The sequence below is a fragment of the Cetorhinus maximus genome, chromosome 4, assembly GCF_964194155.1.
Source record: "Cetorhinus maximus chromosome 4, sCetMax3.hap1.1, whole genome shotgun sequence".
Taxonomy (NCBI): domain Eukaryota; kingdom Metazoa; phylum Chordata; class Chondrichthyes; order Lamniformes; family Cetorhinidae; genus Cetorhinus; species Cetorhinus maximus.
Window position 1 is genome coordinate 63,611,062 of NC_135882.1, and position 19,620 is coordinate 63,630,681.

The 19,620-nt window shown below is 40.3% G+C and overlaps 1 protein-coding gene and 1 long non-coding RNA gene across 4 annotated transcripts in view; one reads left to right on the forward strand and one right to left on the reverse strand.

The window, feature by feature from the left end:
• The window catches only part of LOC144679647 (uncharacterized), a 142,090-nt gene extending 128,876 nt beyond the window's left edge, over positions 1-13,214 (reverse strand). The window contains exons 1-2 of one of the 2 annotated variants that reach the window (XR_013576389.1): positions 13,128-13,214; positions 7,046-7,141 (exon numbers count right to left, since the gene is read on the reverse strand). This is a non-coding gene — a long non-coding RNA (uncharacterized LOC144679647). Of the gene's footprint in view, positions 1-7,045; positions 7,225-13,127 lie in introns of those variants that run through there. The other variant, XR_013576388.1, reaches the window with a different exon arrangement.
• LOC144679645 (transmembrane protein 200A-like) overlaps positions 12,081-19,620 on the forward strand; it is a 42,102-nt gene continuing 34,562 nt past the window's right edge. Inside the window, exon 1 of one of the 2 annotated variants that reach the window (XM_078540229.1) lies at positions 12,081-12,744. The gene's annotated coding sequence lies outside the window, so the exon portion shown is untranslated. Of the gene's footprint in view, positions 12,745-12,774; positions 12,916-19,620 lie in introns of those variants that run through there. The other variant, XM_078540231.1, reaches the window with a different exon arrangement.

Sequence of the window (19,620 nt, forward strand, 5' to 3'; positions counted from 1 at the left end):
GCAGATTCCTACCTGATTCCCCAGCTGGAAGATTGCATAGACAGAGTAGGTAATGCAGCCTACATCACTAAGATAGACTTATTAAAGGGGTACTGGTAAATACCTTTGACCACCCGAACATAGGAGATCTCTGCTTTCATAACGACAGATGGGTTATCCCAATGTCAAGTCGTTCATGTACTCAGAAATGCCCCAGCCACCTTCCATGTGAACCAGTGGCAGGTCTATCCAACTGTGTAGTGTACCTAGATGACCTACCAGTGTACTGAGATGCCTGGGAAAGCCACCTGGAACAACTGGAAGCCATCTTCAAAAGATTACAGTCAGCTGACCCAGTGGTCAACCTCGCAAAAAGTGAGTTTACTAAGGCTCAGGTGACCTACCTAGGACATGTGGTGGGTTGAGGACCAATACTGCCCAGAGCTGTGGAGGTACAGACAGTGGCAAATTTTCCCATCCCCACAACAAAACAGGAAATAATGAAATTCCTAGGGATGAGTGGTTTCTATCGCAAGTTTGTCCCTAACTTCAGTACTAATGCTGCCCTACTAACAGAGCTATTAGAGAAAAAGTAAAGATCGTCTGTACAGAGAGATGCCAAACAGCTTTTGAGAAGCTGAAAGCCATTTTAGCAACCGGTGTTAGCAGCTCCAGACTTCAACAAAACATTTAAAGTACCCATCAATGCTATTGACCCTGGGGTAGGGGCTCTCCTATTCCAGGAGAATGCATCAGGCATAGAGAGACCGATTGGGTATTTTTCCAAGAAATTGAACAAACACCAGAAATGCTATTGCACTGTGGAGAAAGAAACTTTAGGATTATTGTTAGCTCTCAAACACTTTGAGATATATGTCTGAAATGGCTACACAGAGATCACAGTCTTACAGACCACAACCCCTTAATCTTTGTAGAAGAATTCAAAACCAAAAATGCGGGACTATTTCATTGGAGTTTGTCTCTCCAAACATATCACTTAAAAATTACTCACATTGCAGGGAAAAATAATATGATTGCAGACGCTCTGTCCAGAGTTTAAAACCACATAGGAACAACAACCCAAACCTTAACTGAACAGACCCAATAGTGTAAAATTGAAGATGTAAGGGTGTGTGTGAATGTATTTGCATGAGTTTTGTTTACTTTTCTTATTATTATTATTTGTGCTTCTTCCCAGTCTTGTAGTGGAATGAGTGAATCTCATTTCATTCTGCGTGTGGCGGAGGTGTCATGAGGATGTGCTCCTTTTAACGGTAAAGATACAATTTCTAATGCCTTTTTTCTCTGGCTGGATATCAATAAACTGTAATCCCATTAAGACAACGGAAAGACAGCCAGCCATCAGAAAATACAACTTGCATTCCACCCTAGTGGGATGAAAAGAAACAGACTCTCAAACCCCCTGGGAAGTGTGAAAGATCCCATCTCCTGTTGACTTTTACACTATTGCTCTTCAAACATTTATAAGATGAGACATCAAAAATGTAATTATCAGTTCTACTACACAATGACTACAGCAGACATGGCAATCAAATTCCTCAGGAATATACAGCCAGCAAGGCTTTTTTTTTTAAATTAAAGAACTGTTTACTAAGCCAGAGAGAAAAGTTGGGAAAAATACGCTGAAAGGCTGCAAAGAACGGTATCTCTCAAAGAGTAACCATCCCGAGAAGAGAAAATCTACTGCAAATCAAGATCTTTGGGGGATAATATGTGGAAATCTGTTCCATACAGCTGCAAGCAGGAAGACAACTGAACAAAATGGCTGCAAAGTGGAATTACAGCATTGAGACAAGCCAAAGGACAGTGAACCATATATTTCTTTGATTTTTTATTTTTCTTCACAAACTGTAAAAAATATTTAAGTTTATCCTTGTATTCTGCCATCTGTACTAGTGTGTGTATGTAGGGTCCAAGAAATATGTGTGACATATGTGATTTGCCTAGTTTTTTTTAAATTTTGGGAAATAGGATCAATAAACTTATGCTGCTCTTTGATTTAAACTTACAAAACCTGTTTGATTAATTGCCAAAGCACGTCCTCGCTAAATTCCTAACTAAACTCTGTTACAGCCAGACCTGGAGTGGTAAATTAGTGAAGTCAATTTTTACCCCTACTCACATGGTCATAACATTGTGAAATTATATTGAGTGGTTACTAGGACGTGGGCGACTATTAGCTTGCTTGCTGTAAGTTTCTCCCTCTCATTGTTGTTGAGTGAAAACTTCACTTAAAATCATACTGAGAAAAATTGCAGACAAACTTATCTGGGGCAAATTTCTGAATGCATATGCCCCCACTTGTTGGAATCACAGATATTGGTCAATCATGAGCATGTTTCCCACAATGGTTCATCCATAAATTGTCATGGATGGCAAATTGTGGAGAACACAGCTGCTCATAGATAAAAAAAAATGCGCACTCGGGTGAGGAATGGTGCCAACATCCATGGAGGTGCCAGTGCTCTTTGAGGAGGAAAGAAAACTAGCAAAAAAAAACACTCTACTAAGCCCTAACCATGTTACAATGGGAAAGTGCCTATTCTCCCTTCAGCGCTTTCCTGTAGCAGCAAAGCAAACTGCAAAGATCCCTTTTAATTTATCCACTCACCCATTAAGGGAACACATCCATTTGTTCAGTGTTGTGAGGGAGCATAATTTCTCAGTCCAAACAGGCTATGAAATAGTTTGCTTTTCATCTGACAGGACTAACATTTATGAATTTGTAAGGATCTTCTTTTATTCTATAACAATTTTCATTCAATTTTATGATCAGAAAAGACAAGTATCAGAGATTATTGGGCAGATAGGTGGCAGATCAGATTCAATGTAAAGAAATGCAAAATGTTTCACATGGGAGCAAAAAAAACCCACAAAAGGATTTTAAAAAATTAATTTGTGGAATACAGTGTCACTGACAAGGCTAGCATTAATTGTTCACCTCTAATTGCCCTTGAGAAATGGTGATGAGCTGCCTTCTTGACAACTGAGTGGTTTGCTATGCCATTTCAGAGGACAGTTAAGAGTCAACCACATTGGGGTCAGGCTGGGTAATAACAGCAGATGTCATTTTCTACAGGATATTAGTGAACCAGATGGCCCACCCAGTGTGAAGTGCTCCTGGTAGTGCTGAGTGCTCCCTGTCAGGCGGTGGGGGGGTGGTTCCTGAGCCAGGGCCTGTGCTCTTTTGCGCATGCATGCGAAAGAGTGCAGAAATCTCCCTGAGGCATAGAGGAGCTTCAGGGAGATTAGTTTAAGTTTTCAAAACTTAAATAAAGAAAACATTTTAAGACATGTCTCCTCATGTGACAGTCTCACATGAGCTGGGAGATGTCAATGAACGTAAATGAAAAAATGTATTTAATTTATGAACCCTTGATGAAACCTCATCCTGCCCATGGATGAGGTTCCATGAAAAATGCAAAGGCTGCCTGGGCTTTTTGCCTGCCCACCAACCTTAAGGTTGGACGGGCAGCTCAGTTTATTACTTGAATTGTTACTTAAATTGGCTTAACGGGCCTTAAACAGTTCTGTGGGTGTCCGTTGAACTGAAAATCTAAATGATGTGCAGTGGCGTCGGGACGCCCACCCAATGTCGCTGCGCGTCATTTTGCACCTCGGCGAGTAGGCCCCGCCCCCACTCGCTGAGCCGAAAATTCTGGCCCATGTCTCTGTATCATTAATCCAAACCTCTAGATTACCAGGTCAACAGCAGAACCATCAGAAAATAATGTGCATGGAAAATGTAACAAATCAGGGAGTTATGACTGATAATAAATTGATGTTTTGCAATAAGGCTTGGTGGCAGTAAGTTAAGGAAATCAGAGAAATCAGATGTTGGGTTGTGTTAAAAGTCAATATTGAGCCCCAATAGTGAGGCAATCCCAGCTGCCACTTTATAAATCATTGTTGCGACAGCACTTAGGATACTGTGCACAGTTCTGGTCACCGCAGCGCATAAAGATATTGTAGCTATTAAATGGATGCAGAAAAGTGCAACCAGAATGTTTGACAGGATGGAGGCTAGGGATGATTAGGAGCACTTATGTAATTGAACAAATTCTCACTGGTAAAGGGAAAGTTGAGAGGTGATATGATTGCTGTTTATAGGATTATAAAGCAATTAGATAACATAAACCATGTTAATCTATTTCTTTGCTTTCAGAACAGTGAAACCAGAGGACATGGCTTATACTGGAAGTTGGAGGATAAATTCAAAATGAATTTGCAGCATTTCCCTAAGCAAGTGGTCAATCTATGGAACAGTCTCTCTAGGAAGATGATGGAAACAGTTATTCATTTATATGCAAATTAGGTAGATTTCTTTTCAGAAAAAATAACAGTTTGGTACATAGAGTACATGAGCAATTTGAAACATGACATGTAGTAAGTATAGCATACTTGGGAGAAACTGGTAAGCTTTTGAAACATTGGGTAGGATTTTTGTTATGGGGTCAGGGCCCTGATGTCAGGGCCATTTCCAGGGCCGGAATTTTACAGCCCCATCCCAGCTGGAACAGGGCCATAAAATGCGGGGAGTCATTCTAAACTCCATTGACTTTGGCAGGACTGTAAAATCCCACCCCAGGTCCCAATCCCAACCGTGTTGGTGTCAGGCGCCCAGCGTAACTTTCAAGAACAAAAACAACTGGGAAAACTCAGCAGGTCTGACAGCATCTGTGGAGAGGAAGACAGAGTTAACGTTTCGAGTAATTTTCAGGAAGATGGCCAACTTGTGGCCAGATGGCATGTTCACCATACAAGTCTCCCAAAACTGGAGGACCAAAAAGATGCCCTCCAGCACTGAAAGATTGGGAACCCTACCATCTGAGGTAGGTGCTGCTGAAATAGATAGGAGAGAGATGGCACCTCAAGATGGAGGTGCCCTCTGAAATAACTTCAAAAAGATAAAATAAAAAGTGAGCACAGCTGCCAGACCAGGATTGTGGAGGGGGTTCCCCTCTACATGGCGGTCTGTTGTCGTAACTGTGGTCCTATGACAAGTGTGGCTGTGGGTAAGAGGCTAATGTGCATGTTGAAGGACTTGTCACCCCCCCTGTCTGCCACTGGGAGACCGCCTCCATTCATTGTTCAGGTTATGGCCTCAGTGGCTTCAGCTGGGTCCCTCATGATGAGTGCAATATTCCAGTCATTGTCAAGAGAGCAGCCTTTATAGGTCCTTTCATTGGATTAAATGCTTAAATGGCTACCCGCCGCTTGCAAGCAAGAAGCCATCACCTCCGCACTCATCCCCACACACCCTGCCTGACCACCCTCCAAAGCAGCCTCTTTCAAAATGGCCCGGAGGTGGGAACATGTCGGCAAACTGGAATGATGGTCGGCAGTGGAAACCTGCTGTTCCACCCATCTCCAGTCTCACTTCTTCAGCTGAATGAAAATTTGGTCCATTAATCCTGTTTCTCTCTCCACAGATTCTGCCTGGCCTGAGTATTTCCAGCATTTCCTGTTTTTATTTTAGATTCCCAACATCGGCAGTATTTTGTTTTTATAAATTGATATTATCTTTATCTCAGGCATGAGATAAAGAAAAGTGATTAACAGGAACGGTTTCTCTCAAATTTTTAATGTAAAAAAAATTCCCAAAATACACAATAACTTCAGAAAGGCACAGGGCAGAATCATCCAGTCCCATTGATGGTGGGCTTCATGGCAGACATGAGTGGTCAATATGGCGAGAAGGCCAAAAATTGGTTTTACGCCATCGCGAAACCAGTTTGCGATCGCCGCTCCACCCATCAATGGCGGGCTGCATTTCCTGCCACTGCACTTCAGGAATCTAATTTCAATACCTTAGCATCTCATTATAAGGCCTGCTCACCGGAATCAGCCCCCCACGCTGGATGATCTGGGATCACACCGATGTGTTTCCCAACTGTACATAAGCAACTGTACCTTGCGAGCTGCACTTCACTCGGGACTTTGAAGTTTTTTTTGCCTACCTTGCTTCAGTCAGCACTCGTGGTCATCAGTGCCAGGCTTCACAGGCAGCACCACATCACTTTTAGGGGGGCTTATGGGCAGGTTTCTACTACCAGACCAGCCATAAGGAGGGGTTGGCTTTTCAATGGCTGCAGGGTGAGGGCTTGCTTGGGGAAAGGGTTGGAGTGGCCTCAGGCAAGGGAAGAAGCTGCAGGGCAAGGGCTCTACTGGGGAAGGGGGGTGTCCCAGGCAATGTATGGGTCACACATTGATCTGTGCAAGTGGCCTCAAGATGGTGAGGACTGAGTAGGTAGTCTCCAGGGCAGATGAGGCCAGATGGAGATGTGAGGGTGTGTGTGAGGGATTGAGTGGTGATGTCGCTTGAGCTGGCAGTGAGTGAGATGCCAGTGAATATTTGATGGCCTTGGGAGTGTGTGAGTTTAGAGTGATGTGATGGCTGACTTACCAGACAGCACAGGTGAGATCATTCATCCATTTTCTGAACTGGATGGCCAAACTCTTACATGCAGCATTGGCACTGACCACCTCTGCCACCACCTCCCAAACCAGAGTGGGTGAGACTGATGGGCCTGCTGTGGCCAGATCCAGGGCAGAAGACATCGTGGTAAGCCTCCACGGCATCCAGAAGGTGTCCCAGGCATGTGTCACTGAATCAGGGGGCTGCACCCTTCTTGGTTTTTGGAGCCATGTCTTCACCAGAGCAGTCCTGGGCTGCAAGCATTAAGAACTGTGCACGCGGCTGCAGTTTAAATATGACGCCGAGCGTGAGGAAGCGGCGAAGTAATGGCATGGCGGGCAAATTGGAGGCCGCCAGCCAATGAGACGGCATGTTTCCTGTGGCTGCATAATTAATGAGGCGAGAAGGGAATGATATGGTCCGAAAACCGCCATTGCAGCAGCGGATAAAACGTCTTTCTTCCCACCGGCTACCACCCTCAGAACAAATCTGGGATGATCCCTCCTACAGTGAACAAAAGTGCAGGGGATTTGTTCCTAAAAAATGGAAAATGAAATTACAGAAGCCTTCAATTACTCACTGAGGCTGTTTAATAATGTCATTTTATTACGTGTACAAATTGCTCACCTGAAGTCAAACTGCCGCTGTCTAATCAAAATCCTGCTGCATTCACCCAGCTCCCAATATTTTTCACATTCACAGGACTGCATGGAATCTGTGTAGCTTGTGTAACAAGGATGGTTACATGAATTAGGTTTAAATATCATAACTGTTTATACATTCGCCACTAAACCATGACAATTATATTTACAATTTCAATAAAATAGAACTTAAATATTTTGCATGATTAGAAAAAGTAATTTCTAATTAACTTAATTCATTATGTCTAGTTACCATCATGTATTAGTGTTATATTGCTAAAACTTCTAATAGCATTTGTGTTTAATGATAAATTTGAATAGCATCTGCCATTTTAAGTCAATTCTGCATTTAAATCTGCTGCATATGCTGGGAGCTGTAGTCTGAATGTGCTCTTTTGAGATCCCTAATTGCGTAAATTTCTCAGTGCCTCCCTAACTACATTGCTGTAGTTCACTGATGTAACAGTATACATTAATCCAGATTTTAAGAACTACTGTTAAAAATTAAAAGTCCCTTCAGTGTTTATTTTCAAAAGTGCAATTTCACTTTCTGTTCATCCAACTCTCAGGAAGATCAAAACCTTATCCTCAGTTTCATGACACAGTACCTCCATGGTGGTATTATAAATCTTTAAAGACATCTTTTTAAAGACTACATTTTAAAAATAAATAAAATTGGAACTTAAGATGGCTGCTCAGAGCTACAAGACTCTTCTTGTGGATTAAACCATTTTATCCCTGAAGAGGGCAAAGATGCCTTTTCTGATATTAACTCCCTGTGGTTTTGGCCAGGAGATAAACAAAACTCCATGGACACCTTCATTGTAAAAATGCAAATTTGCCTTGTCAAATCTAAAGGCTTTGGCCACCTAAAAAAGCCACAGGCAGGAGAAGACATCAGACTGTTAACTGAATTACCACAATCCCTTATTTGGGACCATGACTCAACACTGATGTGAGGTCACATGATACAATGGCCACCTTGGCTCCCTGCTAAAGATACAGTGGAAAATTCAAACTGCTTTTCAGAGACACAGTGAGAATTCCCTCAAAGAGAGGTATAGAGAGGGTCCAACAGGCAATGCCAATGACTGCTGCAGCCAGTTAAGAAGCAATATCTTAAAAGAGAAACTAGACCTCTCTCACTTCTCTAACCTATCCCATCTTCAGGCCTAACTGTGAAAACACCCTCCGGGCAGATCAATTCTAGAAACAATCATAACTATTTGAGAAGTCGCTGCATTTTCGAGACCTTCACTTCAGCTAAAGTAACAATTCATTTACGAAACATCAAGCTTGACTGAAACAGAGACTGAGTTAAATTCCATTTTTATAATTACTGTTTTACCTTCAACTGTATCTAGTTTTTGTGTGTGTGATGGTGTGGATGAGTCATGTGAGGGAGAAGTCACGTTTTCGTTTACGTCTAGGGCAAGTTTGAGAAACAAGCTAATCTTCATTTTTAAAATACAAAAGCTTGCTGGTGGATTATTTAAATTGACTCAGTCAGTCCGTGGGTAAGAAAATATACAGATCCACATACAAACATATTTGATCAAAGGCAATGGAAGGTAAGACCTTAAATTGTCTGTGGCATCAGTCAGACTTTGCTTACATAGTTTAGGCATGTTTGAGATTTGAGAGCTTAGTTATTAATTATCTCAAGAAGCAACAATGTTAGTAGTGAAATAAGAAAATGTGACTAAGATTCTGCATAGTTCAGCTCTTATAAAGACACAAAACTAAAAGCCCTGTGAATTTATTACACTTGTAAGTTAAAAAGGGTTGTAATTGAGCATTTTCTGCAACTTTTACCACATTGAGGGTGCTGCACCTTTTTAAACAAGTTCAATTGGATTTGAAATGATTATAAGGTGAATTAATAAGGACAAATGACCAAATGTGATAAACACCATGTTGTGTTGTGAATTCCTTTATTTTAGATGAATCAAAGAATCCTAGATGCTGAATTTGTCTCTTTTCTCATGTCCAAATTCAGGCAGGTTACCATTGGAAAAGGAGACTAATCAAGCAGTGAGATTTAGCATCATCTCTGCTACCTGACATGAATTTGCAATGAGTCCTCCAGTGAATTCTCCTTTTCCACTTGCCAGTTACAACAGGATGTCAGCTTGACTCAGAGTAGTACTCTTGCCTTTGAGTCAGAAGGGCATGGATTGAAGCCACACACAAGGACCTGAGTACAGAATCTAGTTTGATGTTTCAGTACAGTCCTGAGAGAATGCTACAATGTTGAAGGTGGCGTCTTTCACAGAAGACATTAGCCAGTCCCACAATCTCTACCATCAAAAAGGACAAGAGCAGCAAGATCAAGTGAACACTGCCAGTTTCAAGGTCCCCTTCAAGACACACACCATTCTAACTTGGGCATTAACCACCATTTGTTCACCAGTACTGGGTCTAAATCCTGGAATTCCCTACATAATAATAAAACTATTGAGGGAGCACCATCAGTATGCGCAATGCCACAGTTCAAAGAAAAGGCTCAGTGCCACTTTTTCAGGGCAATTACGGATGGGAAGGAAATGTGACTTTGCCAGCGTTACCCATATTCCAATACAAAAAATCACAAATGTACATTTTTGTCTTTAGATATCTGACTCTTATTTTTATGTTCTGCAATTATTGTTGAAGGGATGAGTAACTTAAACCAATGGTAATTTCCACTTCAAATTATTGACAGGCCTTGTGAACTAAGTTCTGGAATCGTGAGTTTTGAGAGACCATACAAAATAAAAACAAGAAGAATTAATGAATTAACAGATCATTTTCAGCAATAAAATGAACTCTGGAATTATAGAAGACAAAATTAGGACCTTTTAAAATAAGGCTGAAGCATTTGCAACCATCTTCAGCCAGAAGTGCCAAGTGGATGATCAGTCTCAGCCTCCTTCTGAGGTTTCCAACATTACAGATGCCAGTCTTTAGCCAATTCAATTCACTCCACATGATATGAAGATACAGCAAAGGCAATAAGCCCTGACGATATTTCAGCTGTAGTACTGAAGACTTGTGCCCCAGGACTAGCTGTTCCCCTAGCCAAGCTGTTTCAGTCCAGCTACAACACTGTCATTCAACCAACAATGGAAAATTGCCCAGGTATGTCCTATCCACAAAAAGCGGGACAAATCCAATCTAATTACTGCCCCATCAATCTACTCTCAAGCATCAGCAAAGTGATGAAAGGTATTGTCGACTGTCTATCAATTGACACATACACAGCAATAACCTGCTTGCCGATGCTCGGTTTGGGTTCTGCCAGGGCCATTTGGCTCCAGACCTCATTACAGCCTTGGTCCGAACATGGACAAATGAGCTGAATTCCAGAGGTGAGGTGAGAGTGACTGCCCTTGACATTGAGACAGCTTTTAACTAAGCATGAGAGTGTGGTGGAGGCAGATTCAATTGAGGCATTCAGAAGGGAATCAAACTGTTAACTGAAAAGGAAATATGTGCAGCGTTAAGGGGATAAGGCAGGGGAATAGCACTAGGTGGCTTGCCCATTCGGAGAGCCAGTGCAGACATGATGGGCTGAATGGCCTCCTTCTATGCTATAACAATTCTGATATTCTGTGATCAAGGAGTCCTAGCAAAATTGATGTTAGTGAGAATCAAGGGGAAATCTCTCCACTGGTTGGAGTCAAAGGAAGATGATGTAATTGTTGGAGGCCAACCATCTCAGCCCTAGGACACCCCTGCAGGAATTCCTCAGAGTAGTGTCCAAGGCCAAACCATCTTCAGCTGCTTTATCAATAACCTTCCCTCCATCATAAGGTCAGAAGTGGGTAAGTTCATTGATGATTGCACAGTATTTGATGCCATTCATTACTTTTCAGAGACTGTAGCAGTCCATGTCTACATGCAGCATGACCTGGGCAACATCAGGCTTAGGCTGATAAGTGGCAAGTAACAATCATACCACAGAAGTGCCAGGCAATGATCATCACCAAAAAGTGAGAACCTAACCATCTGCTCACAACAATCAGCAGCATTATGTTGTTCAACCCTCCACCATCAATATCTTTGGAAACATTAGCAGCAGTGTGTACCATCTACAAGATGCACTGCAGCAACTCACCAAATCTTTCGATACCTTCCAAACACGTGACCTTTAACACCTAGAAGAACCAGGGCAGCAGATGCATGGGAACACCACCACCTGCAAGTTCCCCTCCAAACCACTCTCCATCCTGACTTGGAACTATATCATCGTTCCTTCACTGTCACTGGATCAAAATCCTGGAACTCCCTTCCTAACAGCAGTGTAGGTGTACCTGCACCAGATGGACTGTAACGGTTAAAGATGGCAGCTCACCGCCACCTTCTCAGGGGCAATTAGAGATGTACAACAAATGCTGACCTTGCCAGCAATGCTCACATCACATGAAAGAACAAAAAAAATTGAGGCAAAGTTAATTAATTACAGGCTAAAAGCTTTGATGAACACCCTTCTAGGTTATGAGATGCTCAAAAGCTGTTTCAAAATTATCTTTCTATTATGCCAATAGTACCTGAAGCTTTTTTAGCAGATGTTACAGAAAGACATTTGAACCACAGAAAACAATTCATAATAATTTGACAACAGGGATTTTCCTTAGATAAGGTAACGATTTCCACTGGGAAGCTCAAATGACCCTGAAAGTAAAAGTGCAAATTAGGCACTGAATAACATCGATGGAATAAAAAGATCAGAGAAGAACTTAATGCATCTGGGTGTCATTTAGTTGCCTGATTATGGTTTTTTAATGCAATGAGAAGATAATGAGCATATTCCCGTACACAGCATGATGAACAAGCACACAAAAAGCCGGTGGCGGCAGCTGTACATCTGCATTTTATCTTTGTGAGATCCATGAGTAGGCATAAGAACACATGCTATGAAGGATTAGTATAAAAATAGTCTTAATTCTGTGTTAAAGGGGATAGGGTAGGTAGGAAATCAGGTTCTAACATTCGTTATTTACCAAGGATATTGCCATTTACTGTAACTCTCACAGTACAAACTCAGGTGTACATTTCGCTTCATGCAGTTCCTGTTCAGCCATAGGTCAATTTTCCATCAATCTGCATGATAGATGGTGTTTAGTGTGTGGGAGAGACACACACACACATCTGCCTGGGGTAGTGTTCCCTTTTGAAACTGTTAAATCAGAAATGGTGTGAGTGATTTCCCTAGCTCGGCTGGCTAATCCAGCCCTTTGCTTTTCAGGCGGTGGAGAACGAGGTTTGAAATGAGCAGATAGAAAGGTCTTGTTGCTGAAGAGGAGAGTTTAAATGGCAATTACTCCCTCATGCTGCAGCGACAGTATCCTAGCAACCGCAGAGTCAGGGAGGCTATCATCAGATCAGCAGCTGCACAGGGACAAATAACAACAAAACACAACAACCGGGCACTTTCTGGTTTTTTTTTGGCTTAGGACAGCGAATAACGGGGGGGAGGGAAAATGTGAAGCTATCGAGATGATAACTGTTCACTTTCTCGACTTGCACAAGAAGATGGGGGGCGGCGGCCAGGCTTTGGCCGGGCTGTGCCTCGCCTGCCCGGGGCCAGTGAAGAGACCGAGAGCGGCCGGGAGGGCCGGAGGTCGCCCGTGACAGGCCCATCCAGGTCTCCCCGATTGTGCCGAGCCGCGCCGCGCCGCCGGAGCCCTGAGAGTCTGTCCGGTAAGTGCGAGCCCGTCCCTTCTCTGCCCGGCCCGGGCCTCCATTTTGAAGCGAGTTTTAACTGTCAGCGACCCTCTGGTCAATCTTCTTTTCATTGCCCCTGTTCCAAAGTTCATCGATTCCTTTCTGGATGTGACGGTTTAGGAATACAATAGTGTTCCTTCCTGAGAGGTGAGCGGTAAATCTCTTTTTCATCGCGTAACTGCGTAAAAAAAAACGTGACAATCGACTTTTGGTGCTACCGTTGATTTTAATCATCGTTGACGGAATATTTACTGTTTTTTAAAAAAAACCGTTAAGTGAGAGGTTTTCATTTTTCGGGCACGTGCCAAACATTCTTTGCAATGGTAACACCGCAGAAAGTTGTTTTGATTGCCACAAACCTATATTAGAATTGTTTTCATACGCTTTCCAACAAAAGAGCCAAACAAGTGAACAAACGGGAAATCTGACCCATCCTCAGGAGCTGGTGGGTCCCCAGTGACCGTTGTTCAACTGCACGGCAGATAGAAAGACACCAACAAACCTGAATCTATATGTAAAACTTAACTAGGAAAGTATTTTTCGGAAAATAAATTCTACCATTTATCAGTCTGTCTCCTATATTATTTTTTACAATAAATATAATCCATGTACAAGTGCTTGACCAGACATAAACAGGAGTTGATCTGATTTCTAAGTTGATACACTGACGAGAGAAAACACATCTCTGAAATGGTTGAGATATTAAATCGACTTATGAGTGGTTTGAAAATTTCCATTGACCTAACTTATTAGCAATGTTTTATTTTAAGGAAAATGTAAAAACACAAAATAATTATTTTCTGTTTATTATCATTATTACTCAGTATCCAGCTGAATGCGACGTTCTTCATTTTCAAACGTTTGCCGTTCCATAGCTGGTAGAAGAGGCTAAAAACTGCTCACCAATTCTTTCATTACAAAGTCACAGACTCTCATTTCGTTAAAAGGATTTTGTTATCAGTGTGGTTTGTCTACCCCATAGAGATACTGATACATGCACATTATAAATAGCAACAAATTGGTATTAGCATTAGTTCTGTTTCCATCAGTTACCTAAACTCAAACGTCCTTAATTTCTGGAAAATAAATTGACTCGTTCCTCAACGTGTAACCTCCTGCTGAACATACTCAGTGTGAAACATACACCTGTTCTAAGTATATAATCATCTGTATATGTATCTGTCTGAGGGTCCAGAAACCTAAAATATGCATGTGTGCATTTAGTTACGTTTATGAAACAGTATGACTGTATATTTACTTGGAAACACATGGTGGTGTAATTTGAGTTTACCCAGAAAGAATGATAATTGATTCCGCCAACATCGTCTACTCTAAATTCTACTACACATTTCTAGAGTTCACAGCTTTGGGAAAACAAAAGACAAAGTTTATCGATTCACTTCACTTGCAAATTGCTTGGTATGTATGTATTGAAGATACACAGGCTGAGACAGCTAGAAAGACAATAAGGTGGTTGTAAAGAAAGGGAAGTTAACTGAAGTAACCTTACTGCATCTTAATGATAAAAAGTGTATCAAGGTACCAATAATTGTGCTGCTAATCAGGCTTAAAAAGGCTTTTGCTTGCAGATCTATCTTTTTGTTGGTTAATTGATTTAGCAGCTAAGGACTTGAGACAAGAAATTAAATAGAACGTAAATGTTGCAAAATAGAAATAACGAGCAAAACTAACAATATCCATAGCCAACAAATGCACGAGTCTCGGATTACTCCTTCTCATTTTTCATCTTCCTCATCAACATCTTTAGGGGCCATCATCAAAGCACTAAATTCAATTTTACTCTATATTAAAATAATTTTAGAAATCATCACAAAAGCCAACTTAAAACTTATATTTTTCATTACGTATTCTGAGGTAAGTTTTTAAGCATTTTTAAATGTTTATTTGAAATTATTATAGACACAGTAATCTACAGACCAGAGAGGTTTAGCCGAATGTGATATCAATGAGACGAGTGGGGAAAAGGCAGATCTTGCTGTTTCAACAATAAAAAAAGTAATTAGATTTGCTAGTCTGCAGAAAGCATAAACCCTTTTCATCTTTAATGGAAACTTAAGCAAACTATTGCTAGAATGTCTTGCAAATGTGGAAATATTGTGAAATTGTGAATGTTATCCATGTCCATTTACAGTATCTAATTTACAATTTATGGTCTCAAGTTGCATATAGTCAATCAAATTTTATTTTTGTATTATTTTGTTGTATTATTATTTACTATGTTTTATGTTTCTAAATAAGTGTGAATTACCGTTAACTAAAAAAAAAGAAAAAAACCTACACTTGTATGGCAATTAAGATATTGTAATATACCCAAGTATTTTATTATGATTTCTGAAAACCTTTGCCAACTGCATGTTTATAAAACAGAATGCATAAACTTTCTGTGTTAATGCTTTGACATCCATTGTCAACTTGTGTCTGTGATGTTACACATTCACTGCTTTCCATCTTGGAAGCTCATCACAATTCAGTCAATAAAATGTAAAACTAACTTGTATGCTTATTACAAAATTATAGGCCAAGGATGGGTTGCAACTGCACGGGCCTTACCCAATATATATCCTTGATAAACTTGGACCAATATACTCTCCTGCCTAAATTTACATTTACACCAGATATGTGGAGATAAATCTATCATTGTATGTTTCCATTCATGTATAATTGTGTGATTTAAAACAAAACAAATTAGGATTTTATTAATCCAAAATAAAATTATTGCATCTGTTCTGCTGGTTATTTATGAACCACAACATTTACTCCTCCCACATGCTGATAACTTAATAAAAAGCTTGATTTATAAAAAAAAAATAGTATATTGCTCAATTGTAAGTATTTTAATTATGATTATTTTGTGTGTAATCCTATCAAAGGCTTTAATATGTAGGGTCTCCATATGAAATATATTTACTTATCACGAAATAAAGAAGAAAAATTACATGCTTATCATATAACATTGATTTGGAAGGAATTGCCATCATACCAACAGACTAGTCCGACTGAGAAATCCTGCCACTTGCAGAAGTTAGCAGCTAATGGACAGTTCTGTGGTTTATGACAGAATCAAATGATTATCAGGTAATCTCAATAGGAAGAGAACATTCACCGACCAGTGTCATAAAGCTTTTTGCCTTCCCTATTCCTCCCATGATAATTTTAATTGGGTGTGGAAATTAGTTTGTTCTTTTCCTTGATTGTATTATGGGGTGTGGGGAGGGGAGTTCATCTGTACTTTACTACAACTCTTATCCAGGGCAGATTGAGTCAAATATTGTAATCAGCTTTGAAATAATGCTGGGCACAGTTGGATACACACAGAAGCAGTTTATTGAGATAAAAGAGAAAAGCTATCAGTCAGTATAGACCAGGGCACATATTATGCTGCAGATTGCTCTTCAATGGCCATAACCATGCCTGTTTCTGCAGACTCCCTTCTGTATATAGTTGAACAAAGAAATTTGAATCAAGTGATTACTTCTGTTTCTTAGCAATTTGAGGCAAATTGCTACTGATTAGTCAAAAGCAAGCTAACGATTGACAATTTTTTTAAAGTGCACTAGGGACATTTGTCATGTCTGTAAGGGTTACTATTTTACTTGAGAACAATATTGAATTAGGGCTTATGCCTTTTAAATTAGGTTATTCATATTTGATTCACTTATTTTCACAATTGCAGTTTTTATTCTAGTAGTGCAGAGATCACGCTTATAGCCATTTCTAATTCTGACAAATTAAAAACCGATTGATACATATTAAATTAATATTTTGTAAAGAAAAGAAAACAGCTTGAATGATGTGGGAAATGTGTCTCTGCATCATTGCTCATCTCTTCCATGCACTATGATTTATCTATTTATTCATTCTATTGTACTATTTTTCTGTGATTTGATAGCAAGTCATTAATGAGCTAGATAACAAAAGGGTGTTTAAATTATTTCTGAAAGTACAGGCACATAATATATAAGGTGTTAGAAAATATTCTTAGCCAGGTTCTACAATATGGTTTATTTTTCTTTTGGAACTACCAAGGGGTTAGGTGAGAGTCTGATATTTCTACAACTTCCGATCTACTCAATCACAACCTCACCATCACCTTTTCCCTCTTTCCCCCCCCATTAAAACCATTCCTCTCTTACCTTTATCATTCCCCTGATATGACCATCATCTCTATTCCCTTAAGTCCTAAGGATGCAGACTTGAACATCAACGGCGGACAACTGATTTAACCATTCATTGCTTGATCTGAATGGACCACATAAATCTCTATCGGATCCTGCTCTCCTCTGTCAAAACTGCTCATTATTCCAGTGTCATCTTGGAATGCAAAGATAACCCCTGGCTTCTCTTCTCCACTACATACTATTTCCTTAATCCCCCTCTCTCCTGCCTCATTCACGCTCATCTCCAACAAGTATGTGGAGTTCATGGACATTGTCTTGGTGGATTGGAAGGTAGCAAATGTAATGCCACTATACAAGAAAGGAAGGGGAGAATAAACTGGGAACTACAGGTTAGCTAACCTGATGCAAGTTGCTGTGAAATTGCTCAAATCCATTATTAAGGAAGTGGCAACAGGGCACTTAGAAAATAATAATATGATCAGGTGGAGTTAATATGATTTTATGAAAGGGAAATCATGTTTGACAAATCTATTAAACTTCTAAGGATGTAACTCGTAGGGTAGATAAGGGGAACCAGTGGATGTAGTACATTTGGATTTTCAAAAGGTATTCAATAATGTGCCGCACAAAAGGTTTTGGACAAGAGAGGGGCTCCTGGGGATATGTGCATGGATAGAGGATTAATTGAAGGACAGGCAGCAGAAAGTAGGAATAAATGGTCATTTTCAGGTTGGTAAGCGGTTACAGGTTGGATGCAGCCAGAATCAGTGCTGGGGCCATAGATGCTTACAATCTATATAATTGACTTAGATGAAGGAACTCAAGTGTGCCACTAATACAACACTAGGTGGGAAAGTAAGCTGTGAGGAGGACACAAAGAGTCTACAAACAATTATAAATAGGTTAAGTAAATGGGCAAAAAGATGACAAATGGAGTATAATGTGGGAAATGTGAGGTTAGGAAGGATAGAAAAACAATAGGCTGCATTTTGCGAAGCAGCAGACTTTCCTGAAAGGAAAGTTGGCTGGAAGTGAACATGCCTGGAAGAAGCCTGCTCCACAGGCATAACGCTGTGAGTGGGCTAAAGTGGTTGAGAGTGGGACGTCTGCCCCACAATCAATAAATTGTAAAAAGCTAAGGCCCCAACCTGAACATGGTTGCGTCCCACTAGTAACTAGAGAGTTAACATGCAGGTAGGTACAGCAAGCAATCAGGGAGGCAGATGGCATGTTGGCCTATATTGTAAGGTATTAGGAGTACAAGAGTAAGTAAGTCTTCCTGCAATTGTACTGGACTTTGGTACAACCACAGCTGGAGTCATGTGTATCTTTTTGGTCTCCATACCGAATGAAGGATATACTCGTGTAAAAGTCGATCTCATGTGAAAGCCGACCACATAACTTTTGGCTTAAAAAAACACAATTTTTCACACATTATGTAAAAGTCGACCCTAGTTTTTCAGGATCAAACCACTTTCTGATTATTAATTACTTTCCAGTAATTGCTATGGTTCATTAATTTAAAGGCATGTGCAGGAATCTTTAGTATTCCCTCCATCACTTTTAGTAGCAATCACCCAACCAATCAGCAAGACTAATGTGCACCACATGATGTATCCGATGCCTTTTGAGAAAGAATAGCAAGTACGCAACTCAATTTAAACTGGAGAAAAAAGTGGCAGAATAGGTTAACAAGCATCAGCCAAATGGTCTTAACTGCGGAGCCATCCAATTCTGCACCCTTAGAGAAGCGAAGAAAGATAGTATTTCAGAATTCAAGGTCAGTGCCAGATTAATGAAAAGGCACAATTTAGTACTCTGTCAGAAAACAAAAATTTTACATCATCTGTCACCTGAACTCAAGAATAAAATCATCTAATGCCACTGTTCTATCATCCAAAGTCGAGAGAAGAATGCATATCGATTGGCCTGCATTAGGAATATGCGTGAAACACTGATGAGCTTCAACATACTAATAAACAAGACCATAGATTGATGAAAAAAGCCACCCTCATAAAGATGACTGGCCAAGTGATTATTCACAATGGTTCCATCTTGCATGGCAGATGGCACAAAATTAAAGCCGATGGTGATATTCAAGCACAAAGCTCTTCCCAAAGAGAAATTTCAGAAAGATGTTAACATCCATGTTCACAAGAAAGGCTGGATGGCTGAAGGCAGTTGCAAGAAATGGATCAAAGAAGGAATTTGAGACCAGGAGGACTACACAAAGGAAAAGGTTTGCTCATTTGGGACATGTTCAAATCCTACCTTGTCAACAATGTAGTCCATGATATGAGATCAACCAACACCAACGTGGCAGTTATTCTTGGCAGTCTTATGTTGTTCATCCCTTGGATGTGTGTATAAATAAACCTCTTGAGGAGTGTATCCAAAAGATGTGGAACCATTGGATGTTGGAAGGCAAAAAAAAATTCACTAACAGTGGAAATAAACGAGCACCCTCCCTAGCACCATTATGCCAATGAACTTGTTCACAACATTGCTCAACGGTACTGAGGACAATTACTTGTGGAATGATGATGCTGAAGTTACCAGTACTACCAGTGATTATGATGATATACAACCAGGCTGTTGGAATGAATAGTTCAGTGACCCAGATGGTGATCAGAGTGATTTTGAAGGATTTCAATGTGAAATATTATAATTCATTATGGTATGTATTTTTTTTTGCATGTACTTTGCAATGTTA